This window comes from Artemia sp. Qi Xiang Cuo, chromosome 12 (genome assembly GCF_049724085.1).
Source record: "Artemia sp. Qi Xiang Cuo chromosome 12, ASM4972408v1, whole genome shotgun sequence".
NCBI lineage: Eukaryota > Metazoa > Arthropoda > Branchiopoda > Anostraca > Artemiidae > Artemia > Artemia sp. Qi Xiang Cuo.
Window position 1 is genome coordinate 12,005,962 of NC_142805.1, and position 26,052 is coordinate 12,032,013.

At 33.0% G+C, this 26,052-nt stretch overlaps 1 pseudogene across 1 annotated transcript; it reads left to right on the forward strand.

Moving 5' to 3' along the window:
- Window positions 1–5,199: 5,199 nt before the first annotated feature.
- On the forward strand, window positions 5,200–16,828 carry LOC148945790 (uncharacterized; annotated as a pseudogene). Its single transcript, XR_016142497.1, has 3 exons — window positions 5,200–5,743; window positions 10,480–10,650; window positions 14,278–16,828. The product of XR_016142497.1 is annotated as an uncharacterized LOC148945790 (transcript).
- The last annotated feature ends 9,224 nt before the right edge of the window (window positions 16,829–26,052 follow it).

A 26,052-nucleotide genomic window follows, 5' to 3' on the forward strand; every position in this document is an offset into this window, starting at 1 on the left:
ACAAACTGTAGCTATTTTGAAATTAGATTGGCCGAGATTACAGCGTATAGAAAAAAAAACTGGAAAAACCAGTTTCAATGCTATTGGCCGAAACTAGGAAGATTGCTGGACGGGAATAAGTAAAATTGCGTCATAATTATTTACAGTGAGCGGTTTTTTTTCCCGACTTTAGGCAGATTTATTACTTGTTAGTAAATTCAAAAATAGGCGGCGCTGTACAAGCGAAACTATTTGAATTAGTAACCTACTTGTTAAGAAATCCTTCAGAAATTTAATGGTACAAAAATTAAGTTTCTAGGTGGTATAACAGTAATTAGAGTAGTTTAAATGTCAAAAAGTTTTCAAAGTGATTAAAGTGTCCGACTACTGGATGTCTTACCCTATTTAATTTTTGTAGCCTACTCCTCTTGTAAGATTCTAATTTGTTCACTGTTGGCCATACTTTGGGTAAGTTTGATAAACCACTTATTTACAAAGTTTTTTCTCATATAATCAATGTGATAAAGGTTTCTTATATTTAAAAGAATTAATAAAAAAATAGAAAAATAAACTAAAATCATGTTAAAAAAAGGATTTACAGAAAAATTTAGGAAAACTGAAGGCTAGAACCTGTATTCTTTGCATAGTTTTTTTTTTTTTTGTATGACTATAACTTCATGGTGACCTGCAATTTGGAAGGGACCTTGTCCTTCTTGAATAAATGGTTGAGCCAAAACTCAGGTCATCTTATTTCAATAACACACACATCCTCTTTCTTGTACCAGTTTTAACTGAAGTCACCATTAATCACATTTTACAAATACTTGAACCTCACTGTCCCTCTTTTCTTACAAGCAGAAGAGTCATCATCCTTTTGTTCATTGATCTGGCCTCCATCCCAGGTAAGCTCACTAAAATCATCACTTTGTTTTTCTGGCAAGCTATTCATTCTAGCTACCTTTCCTTTAAGCAGCATTCACAAGCATGTTTAGCTAGAATTGTGTCTAAACATGCGTCTAGCCAGACTCCAATGTCCAGGCAACAACCATTCACATGTAAAATTTGGTGCTTAGCTAAAACTACAAATTTAGTTTCAAATTGTCATTTCTAGCCAATCAACAGAGCTTATGAAGGCAAAACTTTCAAATATTATAATCCCTATTTTTACTGTCACAAGCTAATGGATGAGATAAGCAAAACAATTGCCTTAGTGTGCCTCATTATTATGTCTGGTGTTGTATATTTGCCTAAAATGAAAAAAAAACAATTAATGAGAAAAAAAATTAAATTTCAGCTTACAAATGTAAACAAAAATGATGAAAATAGTGGATCTTGACACATTCTGATCGGCTGTAATCAAAAATTCTAGACATTGACTTCTATAGGCTGGAACTCAATGTCTAGCCAAGTGCCTTGTCTAGCATGTCCAGCTAAGTGCTGAATTTTACTTGTGAACAGCTGTTGCCTAGACATTGGATTCTGGCTTGACATGTGTCTAGACATGGGATTCCAGCTAGACATGCTTGTGAACACTGCTTTATATGGCTTCATTTTATCTTTGACTGGTTTCAATTCACTTGTCCATTAATCCTTAAAATATTTATCTTCTTCAGTGCTTGATTCAGCTAGTGATTTTCCAGGAGCCTTGTTAAGCATTATTTGTTTACATGATTTAGTATCAACAATGACAAACTGCCTTGTTTCAAAGAAAGCTATGACATAATCACAAATTTCATCTTTTGATTGCCTATTGGGAATTTGTTTGATGCAATACTTTCAATCAAAACATGCTTAAAAACCAATTTTAAAGGTTAATATTGTCATCCTTTGCCAGCTCATTCCAGAGGAGCTTCAGTAGTTTGAGAAACACCTCCTTTTGACTGGACTTTTGGCAGGGTTTTGTGTCTTGTATTTTTTGAGGGTTCTACTCCAGGTTTGTTAAGTCAGCCCAAAGAATGCTGCTTCAAAACATTTCAAGAAGTGGGGGCAATTTGCTGGTAAATAAAAACAGTATTATTGTCTTCTTTGCAGACCTTGATGATCTTGCAAAAAGTAAGTAGACCAAATTAAAGAATTTAAAACAACTGATTGACACTAGATACTCAATAATTTTGCAGATATTAAAGTAAGAAAATTTGAATTTAAAATCTGATCTTTTCTATCAAAATAAATGACAAATGTTGTTAATAAATTAAAATTTGGCCTCAAAATTTTTTGGGAGACAAGGGGTTGTGGTGCTAGTCAAGAATTTGTCCCAAGTGCAAGAAAGGGCAGAACCACCACTGCCAAATCAAAATTACAGCAGAAAAAATTAACAATTGTAACTGTGAAAATGCATTGGGAACCTTCAACATGCACCACCATGCATTTAAAATAACCCCTTTTTTTGCTTGAAATTCAAGGGAACTTTGAACAGCTCTTCTCATCTCCAACACAAACCATCAGATAGCAAATTCAATGATAGTCTTGTCTTAAATATTCTATATTTTACCAAATTAAAACTTCCTTGCACCTCTCTGAAAAATATCTATGTCACTTTTTACAAATTATGCACAAAAGAGAAAACTATTACTTGCTTGTCAGTACTAAAAGGCAACAATTTGTGTAGTAAACTGAAGAAAAAACTTGCATATCAAACTTGATGTTATTTATTTATTTATTAACTGAAAACCTGTCTACAAAAACTTGATAAGGACAGAGCAAAATATAAGAAAAGAAAACAATAGTACAGGATAAATATCAACAAAACCAATAAGATCATAAAAGAACATCAATTATAAATAAATCAAGGATAAAATAGGAACAAAATCAAACAAAGCAAAAGCAAATTCACACATACAACATCAACTTATTCATATATAATATATATATAAAAAAAAAGAAAAAAAATCAACAACAGACAAAGTTATTGCACTAGAAGTGGGCCTATCTCATGACCAGCTACTTTTCTATTATGTTTTCCAATAACTCGAGAGATAGCTATTTCTGGGTCTGTAATTTTGAATATTTTAACTATAGATGAATTTCTGTGCCAAGGTGGTAGACGTAGTAAATATTTTACAAAACAGAGGAACAGCAAACAGATTTTTGACTTTTCAGATTTTGTAAATATTTTCTAAAATGGGGTGATGTACAATATATGGGGGAGGGCTACTGCTTTGAACAGACTAGCTAGGAGATGATGATTGAAGTTGAACTTGTAAGTGACAATAGAGACATAAGATGCTGAAATTCCATGGTTAAGATGCTCTATGAGAAGAGATCTAATGTGATGTAAAGAGGATCCAATGGGGAGGCCTAAGTATACTATATGATCAGCAGGCTGAACTGTTGAGCTCCCAAGTGCTATTGAAGGGGGAGTAGGACTCTTCCAGTTGAAAAGAACTATTTTGGACTTTGCCAAATTGAACTGAAGCCCAACCTTAAGGTATTCATCTTGAAGGATAGCAAAAACTTCAATGATTCAAGGTAGCATATGACTGAGATTCAGAATATGATCTGAATAGCAAACAAACGACAGATCAATAGATGCCAAAATTAAAGAGCAGGGGCATTGGTCTTGAGCCTCAAGGACGTAATTATTGAAGAAATTGGGGGAAGAAACTTATTCCAATTTGAATCACAAATTGTGGATGATATACAGAGATTGGATATTTGGCCAACAGATAGCACAAAAGAGCTACTGTTTTGTTCAAACTTAAACTGTTTGACAGTAATTTTCATGGAAGAACTGAATGCATTGCTTGATTCTTGTTTTATACTATTCTGAAATTTAATAATTGCTTCTGGAGAAAATTCCACTTACAGCCCTAAATCAGACTCAAAACAGCATTGCTTTTGGAGATATTTCTTTTATACAACAAAGATTACATCAGGTTGTCACAGTTTGGTTCCAAAGTGTATCAATGGAGGGGTTTTTAGCAATCCCCCTCCCCCTGTGAACTTTGATATAAATATTTTAGTGGCATAATCATTGAAAAACATTTTTTGTACTTCCATAATACCATATTAAAAAATTGAATTGGTAATAATCATCTCCTAGGTCATTTGTCAAATTTCAGTTTCCAATATCTTAAATTGTCTGTTTCATTCGTTGAGCGAAAAAGTGGAGGGGGTGAAAGGCTCTGGATCAACTCCTAAATGTTCACTTTATCTAACCCAACTATTCTCCATAACAGCCAAGTAAAATATTCTACTATCTTACTGGGGCAAGATGTTGCAGAAATGAAATTTTCAAAATCTAAATTCAAAGAGTTGTTTCCTATATTTAGTACTGAAATAATACATTTCTTTCCCTAGTCCTTTTGATTTCTGCTCTCTTCAATAGATCAGTCAAGTAAAGTCAATAATATATTTTTGGCTTTGTCTGGTGAATTTTATATCATCTAGTAAAGTAGGTCAGGGCCTGGGTCAAAAGTTCTAGTAACTATACCTCCAGGGACGCAATACCACCCCCCCCCACAGCCTTAGAGGTCCTGGCCTCTGCCCTTAGCTTTTTTGGATAGACCACAAATCAAATATTTATACTTCTTCTTAATGATAAAGGCTGCATATAAACAATGAGCACATTTCATAATTTACTATCCTTGTGCAGAGAGGCCACCTTATAAGGGAAACAGGGTGGGCTGCCCTCCAATCTTTCTTCAACATACCTGAAAAGCTTCAACTTAATATCCTTAGTTTTTCCTTAGATATTACTTATATTTTTTCCACCAAGCATATAGTGGATTTTGATTCTGTTTTGTTTCAGTATTTTTTTACAATTTCACATTAATGCCCTATTTTCTAATAAGAATCCTTATATGTTAACAATACACAACTTGCACAAGTTACATTGCCCCAGGAACTGGAGGGGGGATGGAGATTGTCCACCTTGGAAGCAGAGTTGTTTGACCTTAGGACTATTTTGAACCAAGTAGCTCTGTCAAAATTGTGATTGGTTGCTTTTGATTCTTAAAAAGGCTGCTAGGCATTCCAACTTCCAGTCAACTGAACCCCCTCAAATGTTTATGCAGCCACCCCTTCCATAACAAGTGCTTCTTTAAAAAAAAGAAGTAATACAATGAAGTCGTATGGCTCTTTACTATAGACAACACCATTGCCTCTGATAAATGCTCTGTGTAAAGAATGGGCAAAATGTATAATTTACAATCCTTTCCCTGGGCTGTTGGGTTCTTGACATCCCAGGAGGTATAATTATTGGACTTTTTTACTGTTTTAAACAAAATGATTGTTTTCAAATTTTAATTGGTTTTGAGGATGTCCCCTCTTCCTTTGCATTTATTACCTTAGACCTTAGTTCTTCCAGTGGCTCTAGAGGCACACAGGGCATCAGTGAGTAGTCTCAATCTTCTCTGAAGTGGGCTTCTGAGTAGATGTCCTCCCACTCTGAGATGAGACCATCAACAATAAGAAAAATGTTATTGCTGTTGTCCACTATCAAAATTTGTTTGTCATTAGATTGGTCTTGAATGTTTGAATTTCTATGCTTTTTATGTTTTTATCTTCCAACTAATTTCTATGTTTCGTGATCCTTCATTTTCTTTTGAAGATTTGATACCATTTAATTATTTACCATGTAATTATGGTTCATACCATACCATATAATTATGGAATGTAGGATCCATTAATAATTAATTAATTATTCAAATTCTAGAGATTTCTAACCTCCTAGAGCAGTCAAGAGAGACTTACTATTTTTTTTAACTCTATTGATGAAGTATGGAAACACCCCCACTGTTGGCCATGACTACTGTTAAGCAAGGTAATTAGTAGGCCTACTATTTGTGTTCGAGACAATTTAATGCTTATTTTTGCTATTTTTTTTATCAAGAATTAGGAGGCTTGCTTCAATTCCCAACTTATTTCTGCTACTTTAAATGGAAAAAGTAATTATACAAACTATTAAACATAACTATTGTAAAAATAACTTTTTGCAAAGAAATTTTCCAAACTGAAATCTTGCTAATCAAGTCCTTCATGCAATTTGATAAACGATTACCCTCAAATTAAGTATTTGACTATTTTTTAAAGTAGAGATTTAACAGTTTTGTTCCTAATTTAACATGATTTTAAGTTACCATTCGCAAACTTTTAGGTACCATTCCATTTAACCTCAATAATAGTCAGGATTTTGGAATCAGCATGCATAGAAAAGGGTTTTTCACTGGACAGTTTTGTAGGAAAGGCACTATAAAATTTTGGATAGTGTCTGCTGAGGTTTGATCTTTACTTGTTTGCAGTGGAAGGTTCTATCCATGAAATGTAAAAGAGAACATATGATCTAAGGCGTTTATCAGATAAACTGTGCCAGGAGTCCATTAAAGAACTCAAGCTCCTTAAAATAAAGAGTCCAGTTTCAAACTAAATGTAACAAATTTCCTCTTAGTAAAAACTTTTGATTTGTCACAAAGCAAATAATCAAGAACAAGATAAAAATATATTTCTTATTGTTAAAGGGATGCAAGAGAAACTGAAAGTCGCTTGCACAGGGTTCTTAACAATGATAACCTGAATTGTGTAGTTTTTTCCTTTTTATGTAAATTCTTTGGTAGGCTTTTATTAAAAATTCTCAAACCTTTTCTTCAATCATCAAAAGCTGTTATTCTGAGAAATTTAACAAATTGTTATAACTTATAGTCACAAAATTTTAACAACGATCAAGCTGAATTCTGTGGATTGTGATGAACCTACGGTTTCATCAAAATCATCCCGGGAAAAAATAGAGCATATATCTGTGCTACACTTGCAAAAAATGTGATTTACCGTGTTATTCAAGTCGTGGCATCCAAATCATCAGCTTAGGGTTTTTTATGGGAATACTTCCATTAGTGTGCTTTTATTGCAATTGACTTTAGATGGTTTTCAGATTCTTTTGTTATTTTAACAAATAATTTCAATAATTAAAAGCTACCATTCCAGTTAACCTGAATAATAGTCAGGAATGTGGGAATCAGCGTGCATAGAAAAGGTATTTTTACTGAAAACTTTTGTAGAAAATACACTTTAAAATTCTAGATACTATTTGCTAAGGTTTGTTCTTTACTTGGTTGCAGCAGTAGGTCCAACCATGAAATGTAAATGGGTATCTTTCATCCAGTAATTGTCAAATAAACTATTGAAAAAGTAGTTTCTTCAAAAAAAGAGTCCAGCTCAAAGTTAAACGTAATAAATTTGCTGAGACTAAAAGCTTATAATTTGCCACACAATTATTACTATTTGATGTCAATTCTTTGGCAGGCTGCTCTTAAAAATTCTAAAAATTTGTTTCAATTTAAAAGAATTACTATGCTGCTAAATTCGACAAAGTGTTATAACTCATAGTCCAAAAATTTTGAATAACGACCAAGCTGAATTTTTAACACGATATTAAATTTAAAAAAAACAAGTTTTTTAAAATGAAAGTAAGGAGCGACATTAAAACTTAAAACGGACAGAAATTATTCCGTATATGAAAGGAAGTGTCCCCGCCTCAACGCCTCGCTCTTTACGCTAAAGTTTTTTTTATTGTTTTAAAAAATATATTTGTGAGACAGAGTCAAACTTTAGCGTAAAGAGCGAGGCGTTAAGGAGGGGACAGCCCCTTTCATATACGGAACAGTTTCTGTTCCTTCTAAATATTAATGTTGCTGCTTACTTTCAGTTTAAAAAACTTGTTTTTTTTATTTAATTTTTGATCGTTTTTTAGTTAATGCATATTTGATTTTGGCTCACCGTCATTGAATAAGTAAACAAAGTTTGCATAAAAATTTTACTTTTCTTTTGCTAAATGGCTGTTTCTAAATTTGGTTCTGACGTAATTTACAAATTAACTTACGTAACGAACTTCTATATTTGTATATTTTTCTTCTGGCAGAAAATACAAAGTTGCAGAATTTTGCAGATATGAGCTTGAAACCTATGTTATAGGGTTTTCTGATACGCTGAATCTGACGGTGTGATTTTCATTAAAATTCTTTCACTTTTAAGGGATTTTCCCCCCTCTTAAAGAAATCAAGTAAATTTTCTCAGGCCCGTAGCCTTTGATGAGTAATACTAAACTCAATAAAATTTATATATTTAGAATCAGCATTGTAAGCCCATTCTTTTGATATATTTATTGACATCATAGTTCCGTTTTAAAAGTTTTGATTACTATTGAGCCATATCGCTTGTTTTTTTTTATTGTTTTTTTTTTATTACGTATATGATGGGGTTCTCCCCTTAGTCAGTATTACGCTCTTTACGTTAAAAGTTGAAAAAATTTTAATTCACAAACCCCTGAATCACAAAGGCCGTTTAATTAGAATAGATAGCTCTTTTGAAAGCACTATAAAAAACTGTAGCGTAAAGAGCGAGGTAGTGACTTGGGGGAGAACCTCATATACGTAATAATTTATGTTTATTTTAAGTTCTAATGTTGCTTCTTACTTTCAGTTGAAAAAACTTGTTTTTTTTAATTTAATTTCTGATCGTTTTTTAAATAATGCTTGGAAATCCGGCGCCTCCTTCATAGAAATGTCCCTTACCCCAAAGAAACATCCTCCACGGACCGATTCTCCCGAGTAGCCCCCTCCTTCAGCCCCCCACCAGAAAAAAATCCTTCCTGAAAATGTCTGTAGACTTCCCAATAACCAATACAATATATAAGCAATTGGCAAAGTTCATAACTTGCAGCCCTTCCCCTGGGAACTGTGGGGAATTAAGTCATCGTAAAAGACATATTTATTAGATTTTCGACTATGCTGAAAAAAATGGCTATCTCAAAATTTTAATTGGGTGACATTGAGAAAAAATGAGCGTGGGAGGGGGCCTAGTTGCCGTCCATATTTTTTGGTCACTTAAAAAGTGCACTAGAACTTTTAATTTCTGTTCCAATGAGCCCTCCTACGATATTCTAGGACCACTGGGTCAATACGATTACCCCTGGGGAAAAGAAAGAAAAAAACAAACAAATAAACACGCACCTGTGATCTTTCTTCTGGCAAAAATGCAAAATTCCACATTTTTGTAGATAGGAGCTTGAAACCTCTACAGTAGGGTTCTCTGATACGCTTAATATTATGCTGTGAATTTCATTAAGGTTCTATAACTTTTAGGGGGTCTTTCCCCCTTTTTTTCGAAAATCAGCCAAATTTTCTCAGGCGCGTGGCTTTTGATGGGTAAGATTAAACTTGATGAAACTTATATATTTGAAATCAGAATTAAAATCTGATTCTTTTGATGTATCTATTGATACCAAATTGATCCGTTTTTTAGAGTTTAGGTTACCATTGAGCCGGGTCGCTCCTTACTTACAGTTCGTTACCACGAACTGTTTGATTGGATTTTTTCTCTAGTCAAGAAATACCCAATGCTAAAAAGTAAAGGTTTTGATAAAAATATTTTTTTTTGAATTCCCTTCATTGTTTTCTACTAGGAGAGGGATAAATCAAGACGGACTACAAACGCCTAGTGTATTTATAGCTCTCTTACAATTCAATGTTATAAAATTAGACGACAACATGATATATTTTTCTAGCTAAAGTTTAAATCCATCAATCTTCAAAGTACAATTCGTAAATATGGTATGCGGAGTTTTCTAGATAGAAAATTGGCTGAAAATCTTGAAGCAAGATCAATCTCCCTATTTTGAACGAAAGTCTAGAACAGTGATGATCAACCTTATATTATAATGGCCTGTATTATCACTTGAAATAAAATACACGGGGAAATTTCAAGTGAAAGTGACTAGTGGACCGCATATAAATCCCAGGTAGACCGCAGTGCGGCCCGCGGGCCATAGGTTGAACAGCCCCAGTCTAGGTCTTGCCCGAGGAAAAAGACTAAGTGATATCATAATTTTGACAGAGTGAATTGATAGATTGGAAACGAATGAACCTAATCACATAAATATATTTTTCTTTTTGGCGTAAGTTACAGCAATAGGCTTGTCTCAAAATTGCTTTCACTTTTTTCATTTTGCTGTTTTTCTCAGAATTTGTATTTTAGTTTTCACCCTCTAAAAGCATCTGATGTTCAAGATTGAAGATTGTAAACCTCCAACCAAAAAAATCAAAGCTTTTTTTTAATTCTCATAAATATGTTTTCTTTATAAACTTTTACTGTTAACATAACCCAAAATAATAGTCGACTGTTTTGCCACTCTGCATCGTCACCTGAGTGGTGAATCACCAATCAGATAAAAATCCCATATTTTCCTAATTAGCCAGTTTTTTTTCTAAATAATTCTTAAGCTTTCTGTTACTATAGGTCGTTGGATCTTCACTAGGAAGCAGCTATTGGTTCAACCTTAATGAAAAAACTTTTGACAGAGCCAGCGATAATTGGCCATTACCCTCATAATATAGTTTCTTTTCCAATCTGATGCTCTTCCTCTTTTGTATGTATTTACGAAGTGTCTAGATACTGAGAGGATCATTTTACCTGTACTCATCATCGAACTACCATATAAAAATTATGTGCCAGCCGACTAATTTTGTTTTCTGTGTTTTTATTAGATTTTTATTTCTTTTTTTGTAGAAGATGAAGATGTATCCTCAAATGATGTTAAGGATATATTTGGAAGTACACATCCTATGCTATTAATGAAACAAGAAGCCAAACATTTTTCTATTTCTACTGGCATCTCTGGAGATTGTAATCATAATGCTGACCCTATTAAACTGGAGTTGAACACTGACGAGGACGAAGGTATGCTTCAGATATGCTGATCTTCTGCTGTATTTTTGAGTGTCCGAATTGAGAAGGTTTATCTAAAACTTTCGTTGAAGTTGTGGTCAAGCGGGAAACATAGGTATTTGTTGCAGGCAGGAAAGATAGGTATCTATTGCGGGCAGGAAAGATAGGTATCATCTGAGTCGATTAGTTGCATTTAAAAAACAAAATGTTTAATAAATAATAATCTCTGTTGGTTTTCATTATTAGGACATAAAATATTGTATTCCAATTAAACCTTTGAATAAACGACAAACTAAATTTTATTTGGAACGTGTTTCTCCCTATGTGGACTCATTAGAGCTCTTTTACAATTTACAAAATATGGATTTAGCTTGAATTTATCTACACGGATTAAAGATAATATGCCTTCACAATATGGATATGTAAAAACTCCATAGTTTACTCATTCTCTTCTAGAAACCCCTTAATTTTTCTAAATTTTAATGCAACACTGTCTCCAAAGAAGGGGTTAATTTACACGGGGCTCAATTGTCAAGGGTTATTTTGAAAATCTTTTTCTATATGTTTACAAGGTCTCATTCTAGAAAGGGACTCATTCACTTCTTTGAATTTGCTGGAATGCTTTCACTGATTTTTCAACAATCCTAAATATATTCCAAAAATATCTGCAAGCTGATAACAATCAACGTTATGCTAATAAAAATGGCATCTTTTTAGGATCATTATTATCAACCTGTAAATTGTGGCTTCCAAATCATACGAAATGGAACAATCAATAACGGCATCAAATTATATAGGGATATGCACATGATGGCTTTCATTTCTCAGCATCCTAGAATATTGGTCCATTGGATTACATTCAAAGAGATTACATGGTGAACCTTTACCAATGTTTGATTCCTATTTCTGGATAAGGGGGGTGAAGTTAATTCTCCATTTACAAAGCTTTAAGTAAAATAGTCCCAGTCTTTAGCTTATAATAAAGCATTAAAGGATATTAGCTTATAAAAAAGATTAAAATTCTTAGATTTTAAAGGAGAATGCACAAAACTAAGGTGTGCAATTTTTGCTTGAGCTCCCACAACCTCTCCAAAATTTGCAGTCCTCACATTTCTGTGGGGAGGGATATTTGCTGCCTTATTTGCAAGATTATCCGCTATTTCTTTATATTTGAATTTTCTATATTTAGAAATATGATGAAATTCAATGAAAATCTCTTTGAAAACAGATAGCCGATCTTTTGGAGTATACCTTTCAGGTTTTGATTTGGCTTAGAAGATGAATTGATAAAAGAGAATCTGTCAGGAAAAGGATGCTCTCTGAAGAGGTCTCCAGACCAGTTAAGGCATCTATTTCGAGTTGCGAAAAGTTCAGTGGACGTACTGATGAATTAATCATAATGGGGTAAAAATATTCAGGTCTGGGTCTGGGATACAGGCAGCTGCACCAGCTTTTGAATCTAACAGAACCCTCAGTATAAACATGCATATAATTGGGAAAAAGATATTCACACAATGTTCAAAGATTGTCTTAACTTCCTGGGCTGAATAGCATTATTTATTCAGTAGCAGCATGCTCGTATGCCACTCAACGGGAGCCATCTCCCATTATGGAGAATGAGCCATCTCACATTATGGAGAATGAACCATCCCACATTATGGAGAATGTACAAAGAGGAAAGTACCCATCAACTGAGAAGACAACTCCAAAAACTCCTTTAGATGAAGATTCCGGTAAGATGATACAGAAACATAGACTGTGGTTTATCAGAGGCTTTCTGGTATACAAATTGTTGACTAGCATATCCTTGTACTCTGGTGATTGCCATCTTTTCAGAGGAAGAGTTCTCTCCTGCAGTGGGGTGATTCCTGACAGGTTTCTCATTTTAGTAATTTTGGTATGCATATGAAACCCCATAGCATTTCGAACTGTAGTGTTTTGTAATTATTGTAAACAATATTATAACATTTTTACTACATAAATTTATATTATTGTAACTATTGGCAAAATACTGAATGCCATGTTCCATTTTTTCTCTTTCATAAACATTATAAAAACCAATGATTTTTACAGTTGATGAACAATTTAGAATTAGCAAGGAGTTTTAGTAGAGCCGGTTTCTCAAAAATATTGTTCCTTTGTCATTTTATGTGATTGTGCCGTCTAAGTTTGCAATCAAAAACAATTCCCAACAACTTCATTGAAAATTCCTAATCTATAAGAGAGCTATTCAAAACAATACTTTGTATGTTTTTGTTTAGTAAATAGGATGGCTTTGGTTTTAGAAGCGGAAATAGACAAATCTAATGCTTCTGAGAAGCAAGAGATTATGTAACATCTTGTTAAAGATCTCGGACCAATTCAATGACATTTCTGCCTGACTTTTATATTACTAGGTCATCAACATAAAGCCCAAACGATGCTTGCTGTTACTGATACTCAGAGAAATATAGATTAAACAGAAGTGGACTAAGGATGTTCCCTGTGGTAAGCCATATCTAATAGGTTGTTCAAGTCAAAATCAAGCCATATAAAGTGAAATCAACTCATGTAAAGTCAAATCAAATAACAACAGGACTTAAAATAATGCCTGTAGATATTTGAAAATGGGGTACGCTCGATAATATCGCACCACTGCATAATCTTTTTTAATGATTTTTTAATGATTCTTCTAAAAGAACAATCAGAAAGAAACCACCTGCAAACTTTGGCTTCATAAGACAGAGATAAAAATTGTTTTTATTCAGGATTTCCACAATTCTTGCATACTGCACAATACTTACTTTAAAGTTGATATGCTATAGGTGTTCTTATAGTTAATGCAGTTCTTTGAGACTTGATTCACATTTTATTTTTGTGCCAATTAGTATTTGAAGAAACTACGTTAATTGATAAAGGTAGGGGGTTAATATAGTTCATGGACATTACAGTACAACAATGTTTTTATTTTTTAGATCAATCCACCCATAAGTAAACTGATGTATGACCATGGTTCTGAATTATTACGTAAAAAAGGAATAAAGGATTTAAAGTGTTTTCAAAATAATGTCTCAAAGTGGCTATAATGAATTAAATAAAGCTTTAAGTCATTTCACTGACTCAAAGATCTGACGTGGAAACAATGAGTACAGACAACAATGGGTAAAAAACCCGAAGTTATTTGGCTTCACTCTGACTCACGAATATCATTATTGCTTCGTGAAAATGCATAAAAAAAGAAAGACAATGAAACAGGATTGTAAGGAAACAAAGGACAATTTTAAAAACGGAGAGTAAAAGCGCGTTTTCACTTTGGAAAGGAAGTGCTGACGACCTAATTGTTAATAGAGATAATATATGATTAAAGTGCCTACTTGGCCATGGGCATACTCAGAATTTTTTTTTCGTTATTTTTTTTATATATATATGAAACTATAAATGCGTCAAAAATTTGTTTATATGAATGTTTGTTACTTTTTTGCGAGTCAGCCAAGAAATAAATAGCGAGTTAAGAGTCATTAAAATTCATTTTATAATAACCATGTACAGCTAAAAATGTAAAAATCATGACTTGTATGGTAAATTAAATAAGAGCTTAAAAAAATTATAAGTCTGTGATTCTGAACGAATTTTATATTTTTATAGTTCTCCTTGTTGCAGGGTTGTCTGATAATTATATGAGCAAACAAGGACATGGATTACCTAGCATGCCAGGTCTTGCGAGAATATGTCTAAAAAAAGAAATAAATTTGAACTGTCAAAGTAAGCTACCAAGTCACATTCATGTATTTGCAGAAAAAGATCTGGCAAAACAGGAGGTTTCTTATTCTAGAAAAACACCTTTCGAATGTTATATGTGTAAGAACCGTTTTACTACAAGTGTCAGTTTATCTCATCATCAGAGAACTCGTACGGGAGAAAAACCTTTTCAATGTGATATCGATAAGAAACGTGTTGCTACAAGTAAAAATTTGTCTGATCACAAAAGAACTCATACTGGAGAAAAACCTTTCAAATGTGATATATGTGAGAATTGTTTTACTGCAAGTACTAATTTATCTCGTCATCAGAGAACTCATACGGGAAAAAAAGCTTTTGAATGTGATATCTGTACGAAACGTGTTACTAGAAGTAAAAGTTTATCTGATCACAAAAGAACTCATACTGGACAAAAACCCTTTGAGTGTAACATATGTGAGAAAACTTTTCCCCAAAAAGGCAACCAATTTACTCATAAAAGGTCTCATACTGGGGAAAAGCCTTTTGGATGTAACATATGTGACAAAACATTCAGCCATAAAGGTTACCTATCTACTCATCAAAGATCTCATACTGGAGAAAAACCTTTCAAATGTGATATATGTAAGAAATGTTTTACTGCAAGTACCAATTTATCTCGTCATCAGAGAACTCATACGGGAAAAAAAGCTTTTCAGTGTGATATCTGTAAGAAATGTTTTGCAAGCAGTTCCTGTTTATCTTCTCACCGAACAACTCATACAGGAAAAAAACCTTTCAAATGTGATATATGTAAGAAATGTTATTCAGGAGCTTACGGTTTATTTTATCACAAAAGAACTCATACTGGAGAAAAACCTTTCGAATGTGATATATGTAAGAAACGTTTTACTTCAAATTCTAATTTATCTATTCATCAGAGATCTCATACTGGAGAAAAACCTTTTGAATGTGATATATGTAAGAAACGTTTTACTTCAAGAGCCAGATTATCCGTTCATCAAAAGACTCACATGAGATAAAACCTTTTCGAATGTGATATATGTAAAAAATGTTTAAGTTCATCCAGTTTATCCAATCATCAAAGATCTCATACCGGAAAAAGACCTTTTGTTTGATATATTGTCAGAAAAGTTTTATTACTAGTGCTGGCATATCTTGTCATAGGTTTTATTACTAGTTCCATCTCTTCTTGTTATGCAAGAACTCATACTAGAGATAAACCTTTCAAACGGAATATATGTAAGAAATTTACTTCACGCACTGGGTTATCTTAATTATCTAAGAAGCCACACTGAGGGAAATCCCTTTGTGTATGTCATTTGTAAGGGCGTAATATATTTATCAAAATTTTCATGTATTATTTATCAAAAGATTCGTGTTAGAGAAAAGTGCTTATATGAAAATTTTGTCAGCAATCCATCAGAAAACTGTTTTTAAAATGTATGCAAAACCTAAGCATATTTATAAACACATAAATAAAAGATATGCAATCTTTTTAAAGTATTATTTTAAAAAAATATGGATTGCTTGACAGATCACATTATTAAGCATAGGAAAAATCACACAAGAAGTAAACCATTCTTTAAAATCGTATATGAGGATTTGGAACATGAATATGATTATCTAGTATGAACGTATTATCATTTTGTATTTTCATTACAAAAAAAGGAGACATCACTTTTTCTCATGCGAAAAAGTGTCTTTTTTCGTTAATCAACATAGGGTACTGTAATTCTCTTAAGTAAGGTGTTCAGCTGTGATGATTCTACTGGAGCAATTTTCTTTTCAAATTGACAAGATTTTTGTGGGGCTTCAGGCTGTTTTCTGAAATTCCAATAAATTTCATTTCTCAACGAGCCGGAAGTTGTTTTTTTTTTAAACATGTTAAACTTTCGGTTCCTATGAGCTAGGGATCGTTCTTTATAAGATTGCTTCCAAGAATAAACAATGATTCCAGCTAAGATATAAGATCAAAAGACCTTTCATAACGAACGTTTTATCATTAAAGTATTATCTAGAAAAGGAGATATTCGGAGTTGAGTTTCACTGTGTGCTCAAGAATAGAAACTATGCTCTATGCACTTTCTTCGTCTCCACTTTTGTTCTTTTTTTATCTGAAATGTTGTTTTTCTGTTATTTTTTATTGCAATTCTGTCTTTGATAAGCTTATTGTATGTGTTTTCATTATTGCCTTTGTGTTTTGTGTTATCTAACAGGTTGCTTTCTACTGGCAGTTAATTAAAAGCATAAACTTTAATCCTATATAATATAAAGAAACATCTTATTTTTATTAACACGGGTGAATGAACTGAGAAATTTTAGGGGTATCTTTTTTTCTGATCGACTGAAACATGTTTTGATAAAAATTATAGTAGGCAATATTCTGTAGTTTGCACATATCAGCAAATATTTTAAATAAAGGTTCTCCAAGTTCAATATGAAATTTGATCATTTCGGTATGAAAAAGCGTTATTGACATTCTTTTCCTGGGGTTTGCATAACATTAAATTCTAATTTGTTATGCTCAATTTTTTTGCAGGGTTCATTTAGTGTCTTGCTCCTGACTATAGTGAGAGCATAAAAAAATTTGTTTTATAAGTAGTTTCTATACTTGCAAACCTGCAAGCACTGTTTTTTTTTTGTTTTTTTTTTTTATTCATACAAATTAAGAGAGTCTAGGAATTTTTGCTAGAAAATTTTCATAGTGTTTATTTTTAGTCATTTAAGATTTTTTTTTTTTTAAGTTGAAAATTACGTCACACAAATAAAGCACACAGAAGAAATGAACAGAGTGGACAAAAACATCGCTACAAATATCACTAGAAATTACAGCTGAAAAATGTCCCAAGGACAAGAAAGAAAATTATGGATTTTAATAGATAATGGGAAATGAACCAAGTTCATTTATTTGCCTCCAAAATGGATTTGACCAAACTGAACGCTCTCAATTGTTTTATAAGTGTTTATATCCTGTGCCGCATCGCCATTGAGAAAAAAGAGCCGGTTGAATAAACCGCTTAAAAAATAACGCTTACTACCATGGGTAGCTTGAAAACTAAAACCCCCCTAGCTTCAATTTGAAAGACCGCACTACCTTTCCATGACAAAAACAAAACTTTGAATAGGGATAAATCCTTTTATCAGACGGTGATAATAACATTCATGAAATATACTGGATATTTTGTGAATATTATTATCACGGTCTAATTAAAAAATTTATTCCTATTCTAACTTTTATTTAACTTAAATTGCTGGATTCCTATTCTAAATTGATATTTCTTTCTTTCCAGTGGTATCGCTATTCTAAGAAGTAGATTACGGTAATGACTAGGGGCAGTGTGACCCTTGAGTTTCTATTGTCTCTTAAATATCGATCATGAAAACAGTTGTGAAACGGATTAATGGGGCTGGGTAACTGAAGTTAGCCTGAACAATGGTTTTTATGCTATTTTTAGTAACAGTCAAACAACTCAAAACACAAATGTAGTTCTTACTATCTTTTTTTTCAGTTTCATGCATGCTTTTTGCTTTGCCACTTACTTCTAGCTTTGATAGCTTTGTCTCGTTAACAATTATCAAGTCCATGTTCCCATTTATTTCATCTTGTTTTCAACAGGAACATTTCAGTAAAGCGCCAACGTTGCAGTAGGTTTTGAACTTTTACTTTGAGAAGAAGGAGGCAAAATCCAAACTCTTATTTGTAGGGATTTTTGTTCATTTCAAGCTTGATTTGTATACTCAGTTTAAGTTTCACTCGTTTTAAGATTTATTTATTCATTTATATTAGAAATTATATGTGTGTAAAAGAAAAAACCTTTTTCAGGTTTCATTAGAACTTTTATCTCTAAATGTTTAAAATGTAACTTTCTGTCTATGTGCCTTATAATATGAAATGTTTTTAAGTGAATCCTGGACAAAGTTTCTAAACATTAGAAAAATAGTATAGACGTTCTTACCCAAAAGTAATTTTGCATATAAGAGCCTGGCTTTAGGTAGTTCTTGTGTCTCTATATAGATTTAAAGTGTAATGATTTATGTTTATGAAAGACATTTTAGGATTCTTTTATAAAACTAGTCACTGCGCATGAGGCTTGATTAAAGCTGTTCAACCTTTTCTTACTAAATGTAAAAAGAAAAATACCATGATCTGAACAGCTCTAGCCCACGGAAGGCTATTCAACGCAGAAAGACCTCACTTCTTTTTTTCTCTTTTGGTTGTTTGATTTGTTTTTAACCTGATTGATCGTATCAAATTTGCGGTAAGAGAATATTGAAAGAGCTCCTAAATAACGCTAAAATATTGTCGAAAAACAACATTAGAACTTCCAATTGCCTCAAAACTGTACAGAATATATTTTAATCAGGTTCCATAGGCGATACTGCCTTGAGATTCCGCATTCGCCCCTAAACATAAGCAGTCGATTCAAAATCAACAATTAATATAAATTTTTGCATATTGTAGTGCCAACAATGATACACTACTGCCTAGTTGTGCTCCAGCTATTAGATGGGGGATATTACTGATTCTTTTCGCTGGGGAAGAGGGACCTAAGGTCAGAAAGAAGGGGTTTTCCATGAAAGATCCAACAAATCAATACGAAAGAGGGATTCATCCCATATTGTCCCTTCATTTGGAAGAGTATATTTGAAATAACCCTTGTGTGTAATTGCTGATGGGTGACATCTACATTATAGAAATATGACATCCTGGACACCACAATGCTTAAGAATATGTCATAAGCTTTTACTCCAGACATTGTCAAAAGCACGTCGAAAGCAAAAAATAAGTTAGTATAGATCTGTTTTGAACTCTCTGATACGCTCGATTAGTTGTCTTACAGTGAATGACTGGTCAATAGTCAAATGGCCTGGAGGAAAGTTAGGTTGATATTTACCAAATGCAGAGGTTATAAAAGTTTGAATTCTATGAAGAAGAACATTCGTCATATTCCTTGTTTGGTGGTTTGTGAGGCTTTTGGTAGGTAATATATGTGACAAGACATTCCGCCAAAAAGCCCACCTGTTTGATCATCAAAGAACTCATACTGGAGAAAAACCTTTCAAATGTTATGTGTGTAAGAAATGTTTTACTTCAAGTGCCAGTTTATCTATTCATCATAAATCTCATACTTGTGATAAACCTTTCAAATGTGATATATGTAAGAAATATTACACTTCAAGTGAAAGTTTATCTTATCATAAAAAAACTCATGCTGGAGAAAAACCTTTTGAGTACAATATATGTGAGAAGACATTCACCCGAAAAGCCAATTTATTTATTCATCAAAGAACTCATACTGGAGAAAAACTTTTTGAATGTGATATATGTAAGAAACGTTTCACTTCCAGTACCATTTTATCTAATCATCAGAAATCTCATACTGGAGAAAAACCTATCGAATGTGATATATGTAAAAAATGTTTTACAAAAAGCAGCAGTTTATCTTATCATAAAAAAAACTTAGACTGGAGAAAAGCCTTTTGAGTGTAATATATGTGACAAAACATTCCGCCGAAAAGCCAACCTAGTAATTCATCTAACAATTCATACTGGCGAAAAACCTTTTTAATGCTATATATGTGAGAAGACATTCAGCCAAAAAGCCAACTTATTTGTTCATCAAACAACTCATACTGGAGAAAAACCTTTTGAATGTGGTATGTGTAGTAAATGTTTTACATCAATTTCCATTTTATCTTTTCATCGGAATACTCATACTGGAGAAAAACCTTTCAAATGTGATATATGTAAGAAACGTTTTACACGAAGCAGCAGTTTATCTTATCATAAAAAAACTCATACTGGAGAAAAACCATTTTAGTGTAATATATGTGACAAAACTTTCCGCCAAAAAGGCAACCTATTTATTCATCAAAGAACTCATACTGGAGAAAAACTTTTTGAATGTGATATATGTAAGAAACTTTTTACTTCAAATTTTAATTTATCTATTCATCAAAGGTATCATACTGTGGAAAAACCTTTTGAATGTTATATATGTAAGAAACGTTTTACTTCAAGAGCCAGATTATCTGTTCATCAAAAGAATCACATGAGATGAAACCTTTTCGGATGTGATATATGTAAAAAATACTTAAGTTCATCCAGTTTAGCCAATCATCAACGATCTCATACCAGAAAAAGACCTTTCGTATGATATAATGTAAGAAAAGTTTTATTACTAGTGCCATCTCTTCTTGTCATTCAAGAACTCATACTAGAGATAAACCTTTCGAACGGAATATATGTAAGAAATTTACTTCACGCACTGGATTATCTTAATTATCTAATTACTAAGGGAAATCCCTAGCGTATGTCATTTGTAAGTGCGTAATATATTTATCAAAATTTTCATGTATTATTTATCAAAAAATTAATGTTAGAGAAAAGTGCTTATATGAAAATTTTGTCAGCAATCCATCAGAAAACTGTTTTTAAAATGTATGTAAAACCTAAGCATATTTATAAACACATAAATAAAAGATATGCAATCTTTTTAAAGTATTATTTAAAAAAATATGGATTGCTTGACGGATCACATTATTAAGCATAGGAAAAATCACACAAGAAGTAAACCCTTTTTTAAAATTGTATATGAGGATTTGGAACATGAATATGATTATCTAGTATGAACGTATTATCATTTTGTATTTTCATTACAAAAAAAGGAGACATCACTTTTTCTCATGCGAAAAAGTGTCTTTTTTCGTTAATCAACATAGGGTACTGTAATTCTCTTAAGTAAGGTGTTCTGGTGTGATGATTTTTCTGGAGCAATTTTCTTTTCGAATTGACAAGATTTTTGTGGGGCTTCAGCCTGTTTTCTGAAATTCCAATAAATTTTGTTTCTCAACAAGCCGGAAGTTTTTTTTTTTTTTTTTTTAACAAGTTAAACTTTAGGTTCCTATGAGCTAGGGTTCGTTTTTTATAAGATTGCCTCCAAGGATAAACCATGATTCCAGCTAAGATATAAGATCAAAAGATTTTTCATGACGAACGTTTTACCATTAAAGTATTATCTAGAAAATGAGATATTCGGAGTTAGATTTCACTGTGTGCTCAAGACTAGAAACTATTTTCTATGAACTTTCTTCGTCTCCAATTTTGTTCTTTTTTTATCTGAAATGTTGTTTTTCTGTTAATTTTTATTGCAATTCTGTCTTTGATAAGCTTATTGTATGTATTTTCATTATTGCCTTTGTGTTTTGTTTTATCTAACAGGTTGCTTTCTACTGGCAGTTGATTAAAAGCATAAACTTTAATCCAACAAACATATAATATAAACAAACATCTTATTTTTATTAACACGGGTGAATTCACTGAGAAATTTTAGGGGTATCTTTTTTTCTGATCGACTGAAACATGTTTTGGTAAAAATTATAGTAGTCAATATTCTGTAGTTTGCACACATCAGCAAATATTTTAAATAAAGGTTGTCCAAGTTCAATATGAAATTTGATAATTTTCGGTATGAAAAAGCGTTATTGACATTCTTTTCCTGGGGTTTTCACAACGAAGTTCCTTAAATTCTGATTTGTTCTGCTCAATTTTTTGCAGGGTTCGCTTAGTGTATTGCTCCTGACTGTAGTTAGAGCACAATACAATTTGTGTTATAAGTAGTTTCTAAATTTGCAAATTTGCACTGTTTTTTTTTTTTTTTTATTCATACAAATTAAGAGAGTAGGAATTTTTTGCTAGAAAATTTTCATATTCTTTATTTTGAGTCATAAGAAATGAATAGAGTGGACAAAAAGTCGTTACAAATATCACTAGAAATTACAGCTGAAAAATGTCCTTAGGACGAGAACGAAAAATTATTGATTTTAATAGATTATGGGAAACGAACAAAGTTCATTTATTTGCCTCCAAAATGGGTTTGACCGAACTGAACGTTCTCAATTGTTTTATAAGTGTTTATATCATTTGCCGCATCGCCGTTAAGAAAAAAGAGCCGGTTGAATAAAACAGAAAAATAAGGCTTACTACCATGGGTAGCTTGAAAACTAAGATCCTCCTAGCTTCAATTTCAAAGACCAGACTACCTTTCCATGGCAAAAAAAACTTTGAATGGGGATAAATCCTTTTATTAGACGGTGAAAATAACATTCGTGAAATATACTGGATATTTTGTGAATGTTATTATCACGGTCTAATTAAAGAATTTATTCCTAATTCTAAATGTGACCCTTAAGTTTCTATTGTCTTTCAAATATCGATCATGAAAACAGTTGTGAAACGAATTTGACGGAGTTGGGTAACAGAAGTTAGCCTGAACAATGGTTTTTATGTTATTTTTGAAACAGTCAAACAACTCAAAAGACAAATATAGCTCTTACAATCTTTTTTTTCAGTTTCATACATGTGTTTTGCTTTGCCACTTACTTCTAGCTTTGATAGCTTTGTCTCGTTAACAATTATCAAGTCCTTGTTGATATTCTGTTTCATCTTGTTTTCAACAGGAACATTTCAGTAAAGCGCCAACAACGCAGTAGATTTTAAACTTATACTTGAGAAGAAGGAGGCAAAACCCAAACAAGAGGAAACAATATGAGGAACATGGAATTTATAATTTCTAAAGAGACAACGATGCCCCTTGTTCATTACTGTAATCAGTTGATATACTTCTTAGAATAGTGACAACGCTGGAAATAAAAACTAATTAAGAATAGGAATCCAGCAATTGGAGCTAAATAAAGTTCGAATAGGGGAAATCCTTTTATTAGACAGTGATAAGAACATTTACAAAATATCCTGTATATGTTGTGAATGCTATTGTCACTGTCTAATAAAAGGATTTATCCCTATTCGAAGTTTTATTTATCGTCATGGAAAGCCAGTGTGGTCTCCGAAATTGGAGCTAGGGCAGTTTTAATTTTCAAACCACCCAAGGTAATGAGCGTTTTTGTTTGTTTTTTTTTCTGTTGATTGTTTGATTTGTTTTTAACCTGAGTGATCGTATCAAATTTGTGGTAAGAGAATATTGAAAGAGCTCCTAAATAACGCTAAAATATTGTCGAAAAACAACATTAGAACTTCCAATTGCCTCAAAACTGTACAGAATATACTTTTTTAATCAGGTTCCATAGGCGATACTGCCTTGAGATTCCGCATTCGCCCCTAAACATAAGCAGTCGATTCAAAATCAAAATTAATATAAATTTTTGCATATTGTAGTGCCAACAATGATACACTACTGCCTAGTTGTGCTCCAGCTATTAGATGGGGGATATTACTGATTCTTTTCGCTGGGGAAGAGGGACCTAAGGTCAGAAAGAAGGGGTTTTCCATGAAAGATCCAACAAATCAATACGAAAGAGGGATTCATCCCATATTGTCCCTTCATTTGGAAGATTATATTTGAAATAACCCTTGTATGTAATTGCTGATGGGGGACATCTACATTATAGAAATATGACATCTGGGACACCACAATGCTTAAGAATATCTCATAAGCTTTTACTCCAGACTATGTCAAAAGCCCGTCGAAAGCAAAAAAAAAATTAGTATAGATCTGTTTTGAACTCTCTGATACGCTCGATTAGCTGTCTTACAGTGATTGATTGGTCAATAGTCAAGCGGCCTGGAGGAAAGTTAGGTTAATATTTACCAAATACAGAGGTTATAAAAGTCTGAATTCTCTGAAGAAGAACATTCGTCATATTCCTTGTTTGGTGGTTTGTGAGGCTTTTGGTAGGTATTTATCATATTGCTGATTTGTGTACATGTCGATTTGACTATTTGCCTTATTTGATGTCACACAAAAGGTCAATACATATTTGGGCTCCATTGATGAGTTTCGAAGTAGCAATATGTGGTGCATTTGTTTTGCCTTGTTTCAGGAATAGCTTCAGCCTCTTATTGTAGTGATTGAGAAGGAAGGTCTCCATAAATGATCGGGAAGAAATTTAATATGCTTGGTTCTATCTTGGCTTGTGGGTGTAGATTTTCTTCAACATATTCTTTTTATCTCAGTAAATTCGTTTTTGCCTCTGGAAATTAATATTAATTCTCAGTTTGTCTAGTATTATCGATGTGGAAGGGTCTTTTTTGGCCAACAGTTTGTTGACTGTTTTGAAAAGTTTAAGGCTGTTTCCCATGTAGACCTGAGTTTCACAGCCCCTACTCTTTTCGGAAAAATGATTTTTGAGCAACTTTCTGATGTCTCTACACTTTCCTTTTTGAATGTGTATGAATCTCTCAACTGCAATGGGTCGACCTTTTCTTAGAGACATTTCGGGCTATACAGGTGGATTATATCTTCGTTAACCAAGGCTTGTTTTGGTTTGCTTTTCTACCTAGAACATCATTTGCGGTCTCCAAGATTAAAGAGGTAGCTCTTTATAGTAAATACTCAATTTCATCTGTATTTGTTATGTGGGAGGGTGTGCTCAGAGAGTGCCATTGGTTCCATTACGTCTTTTCTTCTATCATTGTTGCTATGCACAGTAGCGCCAAAGTCCCCCAAGTATACGAGTATATTAACTTTAGAGGTATGGTCAGTAATACTTTGTTGCTGGAATTAGAAAAAGTTTCCATCTTCTTCACTTCGGGCAAAATCGGGTGAGTATATTTGAAATATTATTAGCATTTTGACGGAGCCTTTGGCACGAATGGTGGCTATGTTTTCCAATACTGGAGTAAATGGGATCAATGCCCTTATCAGCAATTTAAAGGGAACCTCAACGATTATACGCCATAAGTAGGTTGTGGAAATGATCGTAAATTTAATCTAAAATCTACTGAGGGGTAAAGTTCTAATAAATCTGTTGAAATTAAAATGATGTAAAAATATTGATACAAAAAATAGTAAGTTGTAAAAACCACCCCGCCAAAAAAAAAATGAAAAGCTGTCCACCCTCTACGAAAAATATTATATTTAATATGACAATATGATATATCCACCACTACTTTAGGAGGGTGATGCACGCCCCCACCTGGATCCGCCACTGGGACAGACCGAGTGTGTCCAACTTGTATTTGGGGATTTGTTGGAATGGCCACTCACTTATTTTGGATCCTTTGCCAGGGAGAATTATCACCCTTCCCTGATTTTCGTCTAGAGGTGTAACAAACCCAAATTTCTGCTTACAGTTGGTGGTGTACGGAGGAGGATACTGAAACAACTAAATGCTCGAATTTCACTGCCAATCCAGAAGTCTGCGTGACCCAGCTACAAATAAATTGAAACTTGCCTAATTTTCAACTAAAAAGTAGAAGTTAATAAAGAGAATAATTGAAGGGCCCGAAGTCTGCTTTTTAGCTCCAATCATCAAATATGGGAATCAATGTTTCTGATTTAAAAAAGATCCACTTTCCTTTCTTTTTGTTGAAAGGCTGCATGTAGGGAAGGAGCAAGCATAATTTGAACTTGGCTTACAGTATGGGCCTTAGAACATAATTAATTTTTTCACATAATCAAGATTTACTCATTTCAATCAAGAGTCCCAACCAATCAGAAGCAGTATACGGCTGCTACACCTTTTGAGAGGTATGCCTCGAACCAGTGAGCTGTGAAACTATCGCACTCTTCTTGTTTACGCACCAAGTCAAGCCACAAAATATCAATCTTGGTAAATTAGGGGCTGTTTAAATTACTGACCCAGGATTAAGGTTAACATACTTCTCAATGCCTTTTTTGTGCTCTGAATATAACAATTACTTTAATCACAAATTCAGTTTTAGGCCATAACAAA